This window comes from Delphinapterus leucas, chromosome 19 (assembly GCF_059928025.1).
Source record: "Delphinapterus leucas isolate spDelLeu-1000000601 "Yukka" chromosome 19, BTC_Dleu_Yukka2, whole genome shotgun sequence".
Taxonomy (NCBI): domain Eukaryota; kingdom Metazoa; phylum Chordata; class Mammalia; order Artiodactyla; family Monodontidae; genus Delphinapterus; species Delphinapterus leucas.
This window is the reverse complement of record NC_143147.1, coordinates 36349708-36362083: the sequence shown is the minus strand read 5'-3', so window position 1 is coordinate 36362083 and position 12376 is coordinate 36349708.

The following is a 12376-nucleotide window of genomic DNA, read 5'->3' as shown; positions in this document are numbered from 1 at the left end:
ACTGAAATATATTCTCTCATAGTTTTGGAGGCTAGAAGTCTGAAGTCAAATTGGCATGGCCATATTCTCTCTAAGATTCTAGGTAGAATTCTTCTTTACCTCTTCCTAGATTTTAGTGGTGGCCAGAAACCCTTGGCTTTCCTTGGCTTGCAGCTGCATCAGTCCATGTCTTCCTATGTTGTTCTCCTGCATGTCTTTACATCATCCTTCCTCAGTGTGGGCCTATCTCTGTATCTAAATTAATCTTTTTTATAAGGACCAGTCATATTGGATTAGGACCCATACTGATGACCTCATTTTAACTTGATTATCAATGAAAGACCATATTTCCAAATAAGGTCACATTCTGAGGTACTGGGGATTAGGACTTTAACATACCTTTTTGGAAGGACACAATTCAATCCATAACAGGTATTATTATTAGTATTTCTATTTTAAACAAAGAGTTAAAGTACTTACCAACATTTGCACATAAAAATGAGCAGGACACTGTGAGGTCCTCCTGGGTACAAGTACCTTTCTGTGTCCCCAGTTTTTTGCTTGAAGAATAAAGTCTTTAGCCTCCTAGACCTTCCTGAATACCAAAGAGCATATTCAAATCATTGCTAAGCTGGGAAATAAAGGATTGCAGAAACAAAGGAGAAAAAATTAAGAAATTATAGTGCAGTGATTAAAGCAGGATCCTAGCTCCTCCTGAAGGAATATAAATAATAATATGTTTGGAGGACCTTCAAGATGGTGGAGGAGTAAGACATGCAGATCACCTTCCTTCCCACAAATACATAAAAAAATACATCTACATGTGGAACAACTCATAGAACACATACTGAACACTGGAAGAAGACCTCAGACTTCCCAAAAGGCAAGTAACTCCCCACACACTTGGGGAGGTCAAAAGAAGAAAGAAAAAACAGAGACAAAAGAATAGGGACAGGACCTGCACCAGTGGGAGGGAGCCGTGAAGGAGGAAAGGTTTCCACACACTAGGAAGTTCCTTCACTGGTGGAGATGGAGGGTGGGCGGTGGGGGAACTTGGAGCCATGGAGGAGAGTGCAGCAACAGGGGTGCAGAGGGCAAAGCAGAGAGATTTACACACAGAGGATCAGTGCCGACCAGCATTCACCAGCCTGAGAGGCTTGTCTGCTCACCCGCCGGGGAGGGGAGGGCTGAGCGCTGAGGTTCTGGCTTCAGAGGTCAGATCCCAGGGAAAGGACTGGGGTTGGCTGCATGAAGACAGCCTGAAGGGGGTTAGTGCACCACGGCTAGCTGGGATGGAGTCCAGGAAAATTTCTGGACCTGCCTAAGGGGCAAGAGATCATTGTTTCAGGGTACGTGAGGAGAAGACATTGAAAGCACTGCCTAAACAAACTTCAGAGATGCGTGTGAGCAGTGGCTATCAGAGCAGATACCAGATATGGGTATGAAATGCTAACTCTGCTGCTGCAGCCATCAATAATCCTGTGGGCAAGCACAGATCACTTTCCACACCTCCATTCCTGGAAGGCTGTGCAACCTGCAACAGCCAGGGTCCCGTGATCCAGGGACAGCTTCCCCAGGAGAACACATGGCACGCTTCAGTCTGTTGCAATATCATGCCAGCCTCTGCTGCTGCAGGCTTTTCCCTCACATTTCGTGCCCCTCCCTCCCCCAGCCTGAAAGAGCCAGAGACCCCTAATCAGTTGCTCCTTTAACCCCCTCCTGTCTGAGTGAATAACAGATGTCAGAGGGCAACCTACATGAAGAGGCAGGGCTAAATCCAAAGCTGAACCCCAGGAGCTGTGTGAACAAAGAAGAGAAAGGGAAATTTTTCTGTGAAGCCTCAGGAGCAGCAGATTAAATCTCCACAATCAACTTGATGTACACTGCCAATGTGGAATACCTGAAGAGACAACAAATCATCCCAAAATTGAGGCAGTGGGCTTCGGGAGCAACTGTAGACTTGGGGTTTGCTGTATACAACTGACTCATTTCTGATTTATATGTCTATCTTAGTTAAGTTTTTAACACTTGTTATCATTGGTGGATTTGTTTATTGGTTTGGTTGCTCTCTCTTTTTTAAATTATTTTTTTAACTTTAATAACATTAACAAAATTATTTTATTTTAATAACTTTTTATTTTATTTTATTTTTCTCCCTTTTCTTCTGAGCCATGTGGCTGACATGGTCATGGTTCTCTGGCCGGGTGTCAGTCCTGGGTCTCAGAGGTGGGAGAGCTGAGTTCAGGACATTGGACCACCAGAGACCTCCTGGCCCCATGTAATATGAATCAGCGAGAGCTCTCCCAGAGATCTCTGTCTCAACGCTAAGACCCAGCTCCACTCAGCGGCCAGCAAGCTCCAGTACTGGATGCACCATGCCAAACAACTAGCAAGACAGGAACACAACCCCATCCTTTAGCAGAGAGGCTTCCTAAAATCATGATAAGGTCACAGACACCCCAAGACACAACACTAGACTCTGTGCTGCCCACCAGAAAGAAAAGATCCAGCCTCATCCAGCAGAACATAGGAACCAGTCCCCTCAACCAGGAAGCCTACACAGCTCACTGAACCAACCTTACCCATTGGGGGAAGACACCAAAAACAACGGGAACTAGAAGCATGCAGCCTGCAAAAAGGAGACACCAAACACAGCAAGTTAAGCAAAATGAGAAGACAGAGAAATAAGCAGCAGATGAAGGAACAAGGTAAAAACCAACCAGACAAAACAAATGAAGACAAAATAGGCAGTCTACCTGAAAAATAATTGAGAGTAATGTTAGTAAAGATGATCCAAAATCTTGCAAATGGAATGGAGAAAATACAAGAAACGTTCAACAAGGACCTAGAAGAACTAAAGAGCAAACAAACAATGATGAACAAAACAATAAATGAAATTAAATATTCTCTAGAAGGAATCAATAACAGAATAACTGAGGCAGAAGAATGGATAAATGACCTGGAAGATAAAATAGGGGAAATAACTACCACAGAGCAGAATAAAGAAAAAGGAATGAAAAGAATTGAGGACAGTCTCAGAGACCTCTAGGACAACATTGAATGAACCAACATTCTACTTATAGGGGTCCCAGAGAAGAAGAGTAAAAGAAAAGTACTGAGAAAATATTTAAAGAGACTATAGTCGAAAACTTCCTTAATGTGGGAAAGGAAATAGTCAATCAAGTCCTGGAAGTGCAGACAGTCCCATACAGGATAAAACCAAGGAGAAACAGGCCAAGACACATATTAATCAAACTATCAAAAATTAAATACAAAGAAAACATATTAAAAGCAGCAAGAGAGAAACAACAAATAATATACAGTGGAATCCCCATAAGGTTAACAGCTGATCTTACAGGAGAAACTCTGCAAGACAGAAGGGAGTGGCAGGACATATTTAAAGTGATGAAAAAGAGAAACCTAGAACCAAGATTACTCTACCCAACAAGGATCTCATTTAGATTCAACAGAGAAATTAAAACCTTTACAGACAAGCAAAAGTTAAGAGAATTCTGTACCACCAAACCAGCTTTACAACAAATGCTAAAGGAACTTCTCTAAGCAGGAAAGCCAAGAGAAGGGAAAGACCTACAATAACAAACCCAAAACAATTAAGAAAATGGTAATAGGAACATATATATCGATAATTACCTTAAATTTAAATGGATTAAATGCTCCAACCAAAAGACATAGACAGGCTGAATGGATACAAAAACAAGACCCATATATAGGCTGTCTACAAGAGACCCCCTTCAGACCTAGGGACACATACAGACTGAAAGAGAGGGGATGGAAAAAGATATTCCATGCAAATGGAAATGAAAAGAAAGCTGGAGTAACAATTCTCATAACAACAAAATAGACTAAAATAAAGATGATTACAAGAGACAAAGAAGGACACAACATAGTGATCAAGGGATCAATCCAAGATGATATAACAATTGTAAATATTTATGCACCCAATATAGGAGCACCTTAATGCATAAGGCAAATGGTAACAGCCATAAAAGGGGAAATCAACATTAACACAATAACAGTAGGGGGCTTTAACACCACACTTTCACCAATGGACAGAAAACCAAAATGAAAATAAATAAGGAAACACAAGCTTTAAATGACACATTAAACAAGATAGACTTAATTGATATTTATAGGACATCCCATCCAAAACAACAGAATACACTTTCTTCTAAAGTGCTCATGGAACATTGTCCAGAATGGATCATATCTTGGGTCACAAATCATGCCTTGGTAAATCTAAGAAAACTGAAATCATATCAAGTATCATTTCTGGCCACAATGCTATGAGATTAGATATAAATTACAGAAAAGAAAATGTAAAAAATACAAACACATGGAGAATAAACAATAAGCTACTACATAACCAAGATATCACTGCAGAAATCAAAGGGGAAATCAAAAAATACCTAGAAACAAATAGCAATGAAAAAACACAATGGCTCAAAACCTATGGGATGCAGCAAAAGCAGTTCTAAGAGGGAGTTTATAGCAACACAATCCTACCTCAAGAAAAAAAAAGTCTCAAATAAACAATGTAACCTTACACCTAAAGCAATTAGAGGAAAATGAATAAAAAATAACCCCAAAGTTAGCAGATGGAAAGAAATCGTAAAGATCAGATCAGAAATAAATGAAAAAGATATGAAGGAAATGATAGCAAAGATCAATAAAAGTAAAGGCTAGTTCTTTAAGAAGATAAACAAAATTGATAAACCATTAGCCAGACTCATCAAAAAAAGAAGGGAAAAGATTCAAATCAAAAGAATTAGAAATGAAAAAGGAGAAGTAACAACTGACACTGCAGAAATACAAAGGATCAAGAGAGATTACTACAAGCAACTCTATGCCAATAAAATGGACAGCCTGGAAGAAATTGACAAATTCCTAGAAAAGTACAAACTTCTGAGACTGAACCAGGAAGGAATAGAAAATATGAACAGGCCAATCACAATCACTGAAATTGAGACTATGATTAAAAATCTTCCGACAAACAAAAGCCCAGGACCAGATAAATTCACAGACGAATTCTACCAAACATTTAGAGAAGAACTAACACCTATCCTTCTCAAACTCTTCCAAAATATAGCAGAAGGAGGAACACTCCTAAACTCATTCTATAAGCCATCATCACCCTGATACCAAAACCAGACAAAGATGTCACAAAAAAAGAAAACTACAGGCCAATATCACTGATGGACATAGATGAGAAAATCTTCAACAAAATACTAGCAAATGGAATCCAGCAGCACATTAAAAGGATCATACACCATGATCATGTGGGGTTTGTCCCAGAAATGCAAGGATTCTTCAATATAGGCAAATCAATCAATGTGATACACCTTATTAACAGATTGAATGATAAAAACCATATGACAATCTCAATAGATGCAGAAAAAGCTTTTCACAAAATTCAACACCTGTTTATGATTTAAAAAGCCTCCAGAAAGTAGGCATAGAGAGAACTTACCTCAACATAATAAAGGCCATATAAGACAAATCTACAGCAAACATCATTCTCAATGGTGAAAAACTGAAACCATTTCCACTAAGATCAGGAACAAGACAAGACTGCCCACTCTCAACCCTATTATTCAACATAGTTTTGGAAGTTTTAGCCACAGCAATCAGAGAAGCAAAAGAAATAAAAGAAATCCAAATCAGAAAAGCAGAAGTAAAATTCTCACTGTTTGCAGATGACATGATGCTATACTTAGAGAAGCCTAAAGATGTTACCAGAAAACTACTAGAGCTACTCAATGAATGTGATAATGTAGCAGGATACAAATTAATGCACAGAAATCTCTTGCATTCCTATACACTAATGATGAAAAATCTGAAAGAGAATGTAAAGAAACGTTCCTACTTACCATTGCAACAAAAAGAATAAAATACCTAGGAATAAACTTACCTAAGGAGACAAAAGACCTGTATGCAGAAAACTATAAGAAACTGATGAAAGAAATTAAACATGATACAAACAGATGGAGAGATATACCATGTTCTTGGATTGGAATATTCAACATTGTGAAAATGACTGTACTCCACAAAGCAATCTACAGATTCTATGCAATCTCTATCAAATTAGCAATGACATTTTTCACAGAACTGGAACAAAAAATTTCACATATTGTATGGAAACACAAAAGACCCTAAATAGCCAAGGCAGTCTTGAGAAAGAAAAACGGAGTTGGAGGAATCAGGCTCCCTGACTTTAGACTATACTACAAAGCTACAATAATCAAGACAGTATGGTACTGGCACAAAACCAGAAATATAGATCAATGGAACAGGATAGAAATCCCAGAGATAAACCCACACACTATGGTCACCTTGTCTTTGATAAAGGAGGCAAAAATATCAATGGAGAAAAGACAGTCTCTTCAATAAATGGTGCTGGGAAAACTGGGCAGCTGCATGTAAAAGAATGAAATTAGAACACTCCCTAACACCATACACAAAAATAAACTCAAAATGGATTAAAGACCTAAACGTAAGGCCAGACACTATAAAACCCTTAGAGGAAAACATAGGCAGAGCACTCTATGACATAAATCACAGCAAGATCCTTTTTGACCCACCTCCTAGAGAAATGGAAATAAAAACGAAAATAAGCAAATGGGACCTAATGAAACTTCAAAGCTTTTGCCCAGCAAAGGAAACCATAAACAAGACTAAAAGACAACCCTCAGAATGGGAGAAAATATTTTCAAATGAAACAACTGACAAAGGATTAATTCCAAAATATACAGGCAGCTCATGCAGCTCAATATCAAAAAACAAAAAACCCAATCCAATAATGGCCAGAAGATCTAAATAGCCTTTGCTCCAGAGAAGATATACAGATTGCCAGCAAACATATGAAAGGATGCTCAACCTCACTAATCATTAGAGAAATGCAAATCAAAACTACAATGAGGTATCACCTCACACCTGTCAGAGTAACCATCATCAAAATTCTACAAACAGTAAATTCTGGCAAGGAAATGGAGAAAAGGGGACCCTCTTGCACTGTTGGTGGGAATGTGAATTGATACAGCCATTATGGAGAACAGTATGGAAGTTCCTTAAAAAACTAAAATTAGAACTACCATATGACCCAGCAATCCCACTAGTGGGCATATACCCTGAGAAAACCATAATTCAAAAAGAGTCATGTACCACAATGTTCATTGCAGCTCTGTTTACAATAGCTGGGACATGGAACAACCTAAGTGTCCATCAACAGTTGAATGGTTAAAGAAGATGTGGCACATATATACAATGGAATATTACTCAGCCATAAAAAGAAATTAAATTGAGTTATTTGTAGTGAGGTGGATGGACCTAGAGTCTGTCATACAGAGTGAAGTAAGTCAGAAAGAGAAAAACAAATACCATATGCTAACACATATATATGGAATCTAAAAAAGAAAAATATTGGTTCTGAAGAACCTAGGGGCAGGGCAGGAATAAGACTCAGATTTAGAGAATGGACTTGAGGACATGGGGATGGGGAAGGGTAAGCTGGGAAGAAGTGAGAGAGTAGCATTGACATATATACAGTACCAAATGTAAAATAGAGAGCTAGAGGCAAGAAGTCACAAAGCACAGGGAAATCAGCTTGGTTCTTTGTGACCACCCAGAGGTGTGGGATAGGGAGGGTGGGAGGGAGACACAAGAGGGTAGGTATATGGGGATATATGAACACAACAATGTAAAGCAATTATGCTCCAATAAAGATGTTAAAGAAAAGAAAAACAAACAATATCTTTGAGTTCTTCTGCAGGAACTAAGGCTTCCCCTGAAGTTGAGGATGGTAACTTTTGGATGATTACAAGATTCCTGGAGTACTGCCCTGTTACCTCACCACCAACCAATCAGACATAAGTCATGCACCTTGTAGCCCTTACCCCAAAATTTGCCTCTAACAACTTCTCCCTGAAAACCATCAGGGAATATGGGACTTTTGAACTGGAGCCTCCTGTTCTCCTTGCTTGGCCCTGAAATAAACATTTCTCTGCTCCAAACTCCAACTTTTCAGTTTGTTTGGCCTCACTGTGCATCAGGCACACAAACTTGTGTTCAGTAACAAACAGATAGTAAGTGTTGGATGATTTGAATCCAGGCAATCTGACTCCAAAATTTGTGTTGACAGACACTTCCTTATATCAACTATAATATTTATTTGTATACATTTTTATCTTTTTAAAGGAGCAGCTAGTTAACAACTAGCATACTACCTGGTATGTGCTCAGGAAATATTTGTTGAATTTAACTTCAGTGATCTTTTAGATGGATTTTAAATCACAGTTGTTCTTTGTCAGATGACAAAGGTAGAGTGAAGTGTCCTTATTCAAGTTCTTGAACTGGAAGAGAATCCTAGAGCTGAAAAACTACACATGTTGTAATAAGTACACCTTCAATTTTTTTATGAAGAGTATTTTACATTTCCTAAAGTACTTTTGGTCAACTCCTAATACATAATAAGCTCCCTTGAGACTGATAGACAAACAAATATAAATAAGAAATAAAATTAAAGGGGTCAAAATAAAATAACAAGGACATTTTGAAACCTACAGTGTCTAGGATAGTTTTCTTCTGAGCCTCAGCATGACAAAGGGTTCTACTGCATCAGAGGACCATGCATGTAATCACTGATGAGAGTTAGCGTTTTACAGGTTTGCCCAAGTGATGACAGCAGTACATGAAAGGTAAGTCAATTCATGTTTCCCTGAAACAGCATTATTTTTTCTCAATTGTAGGTGTATTAGCAAGCTTCCTTTAGAGTGTAGGTTATTAAACAATTAAATAAATGTTGCTCATCTGTGCACCAGCAATTTAAATGACTTACAGTACAGTTAATCCGTAATGCTTAACAAGTGTGTCGATGGTTACCCACTTAGCTTAGGGGCACAGGTGTTTTATTTGTGCTGGAAATTGCAGGAATGAAGTTGGGTGAAATAATTTCACCATGGAACAAAGACAGACAGAGATTAAGGCATTTTGTCTTGTTTAATGTGAAGAATATGTAGGGTTTTTTATTTGTTCATTTGTTTATTTGTTTCTGTAACATTTACCATAACCTAGACCATAGATTAAAAATGTGCATGGACAAACATCTGGCCATTTTTCCCCAGGGTGTTTTCAGGTTTTCTCAGCATCCCATTTGATTCTGTCTGTAAATACACTGTGCATTTACATTATACCTTTACCTGATGATATCAAGGAAGTAAAAATAATAATTACTATGTAAACCTGGGAAGGAATAGAGATTCTTATGCACATCTGTAATACTAAAAGAAACACTTTATTAATGTTGACTTATTATCTGAAATTCCATTTTCATTACACTAATAACTTAAGGGATTTACTGACAGCAACAACATCTTGCAGCCTTTTTCTTCTCAAAGGTGCCAAAATATTGGTGCTTAGGTACACTGATGGTATACTAGAAGGCAGCACACTCTTTCTGCTTCATCCCAAGGATGCACGGGAAGATAAGCTGGGAGCTCTTTCCAGATGACAAAACTGTTTACTCAAAACCATTGCCATTCATGAAAGACTTTATTATCAAGAGACTGATATTAAAAAAAAAAAAAGTTATTTCAAAGGAAAAGAAGAGAGGAGGTATAGAGTTCGAGAAAAACAGAAGGGAAGTAAAGTTAGTGGCAGAGCATGAATCTGCTTTGATAAAAGTAATATATGTATATTAAAATTAATTTTAAATGCATGTGCAGGAAACTCAAAATATCTTTGATTTAGACCAAAGTTAAGAGCTATTTCTCTCTCACGTAAAAGTTTGGAGCTATTCAGTCTAGGGGTCATCTGCCAGCTCTGCTCTACTTTGTTTTCAAAGGCTCTAGCTACTTCCTGGTTCTACTTTCTCTAGTCTGTGGCTTTCATTCTTATGTTCCAAGGCAGCATTCGGGTTTCTGCTTCAGGGAACAAGGAAGAGGAGTATGTGTAGTAAAAAGGAGCAAAAAGGACACACTGGATGTCTCTTATGATGGTTTCTCAAAGTTGCCACACATTTCTGAGCATATCTCCTTGACCAGAGTCTAGCAACAGGACCACATATCAGTGCAAGGGAAACTGAAAAGTGTTGTCTCTTTTGGATGGCCATGTACTCTACTAAATATCAAAAAAATCTATGTCCACGGAAATAATATTTTTAAAATATGGTAGGGTAAAATTTTTATATACTCCATGACTCTCATTCCACTCCACAAGGGTAATTCCTTTTGACCATTTCTGTTGGGTTCTTCTAGAAGTTATTGGCATAACTGTAAACTATTTGTGAATTCCTTTATTTCTTTATTTATCAACCATAAACTCTTCCTAGAGTAGAAGGGATTACTGTAAACTCTGTTTGTCTGGGTTAATTTGATTTCAAAAGTAGAGAGAGAGAAGGCAAGCAGTCTGAATATCTACCTAAATGCTAAAATTAGGAGGGCCATTCCTGAAAACCAATCTTCTCAATAAGAACTCTGAGTTCAGGAGGTCCCCAACTCCACCCTCAGGTTCAGTCATTTACTAGAAGGACCCCAAATTTAACAAAGCTGTTATACTCACAGTTATAGTTTATTATAGTGAAACTATACAGATTGAAATCAGCAATGGGAAAAGGCATTTAGTGCAGAGAGCAGGTGTGAAGCCTACTGGAGTCATGTGGACAACACTTATTTCTCCCAGTAACAGTATGTGACAATATGCATGGAATGAACCCAGGAAGCTCACATGAGCCTTGGGGATTTTTATTGGGATTTGGCCACATAGACAAGATTGACCTTCCCTGTGGCTGACCTTAGCATCCAGCACCCCCAGAGCTCCAGCTGATACTATGTGGTCCAAGGCCATCACCATAAATCATATTATTAGTATAAACCGTATGGAGTAGCCCATAGTCCCCAGGTAAACAAATGCACTCTTTTCAGCAGGATATTTCAGGGCTTAGAGGTTATCTCTCAGTAGCTAAGGGCAAAGGGTCAAATTTTTCTTTGGGCAAGGTTAATCCTTTACTGCACAGAACCTTAATGCTCCTAGACAGATTACTCAGCTTCTCTAAAGAGCAGCTCTTTAGTTCATCCTGGGGACAAACATATACCCATACATGCAAGAAGGAGTATAAACATTTAGGCTCTGCTCTCCTTGCTGTTATGACTTTCCTTTTCTTTCTGCTACAAGCCTGGAGGTCCCCTGCAGGCTCCACCTGCATCATCCCTTTAGTATACTGTGCACTGATTCTATTTCTGTTTAGTTTGTCTATCAGTATGATGTCATGCACCTTCCATATTTAGGAAGTACATCAACTTACCTGGTAGTCTAATGATCTTTCTTGCCTCATCTGCACTTTTATGAATGTATTCCCTTTTGAAATTTACCATGATTTCAGTAGGGTTTAGAAAGAATTTGAGATAAATATACTCAGAGCTCAGGTCATCGTGCCAAACTGGGAGCTCAAATATGAATTTTTGCATACATACTAACTTTGGAACAGTTTTTTAAAAATAACTTGTTCCAAAACACTTTACTTCTTGAAACTGCATTTCTGCCTTGTGCGTGTGTGTGTGTGTGTGTGAGTCTGTGTGTGTGTGTGTGTGTGTGTGTGTTGGGGGAGGAGATGGGGGCTGCCATGTAAGTGAAAGCCTGTGTAAGCAGCACCCTATGAGGCCTTACTGAAACAGACTTTCCCCCACCCCCCCCACCCATCCTCTGCCTGCCTCTTGTTTGTAGAAAAGCTTTAGTCCCCCAGGACTCTCCTGAGTCACAAAAGCCTGGGTCAAGAATTAATGATTAGAAGAATGTGAACATGTAGTAACAAAAAATAGCAGTTGGGCCAGGAGAACTGGTAACAGTTTGAATAATAGATCAGCCATATTGCAGTCACAGAATCTTTGGTTCCTCCCTGAAGGACATAGATAACAGTGTCTTATGCACATTTCTGAGTTGTTCTGCAGATACTAAACCCCCCACCAAATGGAAGAAGTTAACTACATGATGACCATGAGCACGTAGCCCCCAGACTTGTTGGAACCAGAGGCTGATGATTGAGATTCCTGGAGCACCACACTGTTATCTCACTACCAACCAATTAGAAGAAAGTGACACACCCTGTAGCATTCCCTTCAAATTTGCCTTTAAAAACTCTTCCCTGAAATCCATCAGAGTTTGGGTCTTTTGAGCACGAGCTGCCCATTCTCCTTGCTTGGCCCTTATGATAAACCTTTCTCTGCTCTAAAGTCTGATGTTTCAGTTTTTTTGGCCTCACTGTGCATTAGGCACGTGAACTTGGGTTCAATAACACCTATGTGAAGTCATGTCATGGAATCCTGCTAAGATCTTCCAGGTTCTGGTACATCATCATGGTGGATATAAGGTTCTTTAGCAGATTAAATAT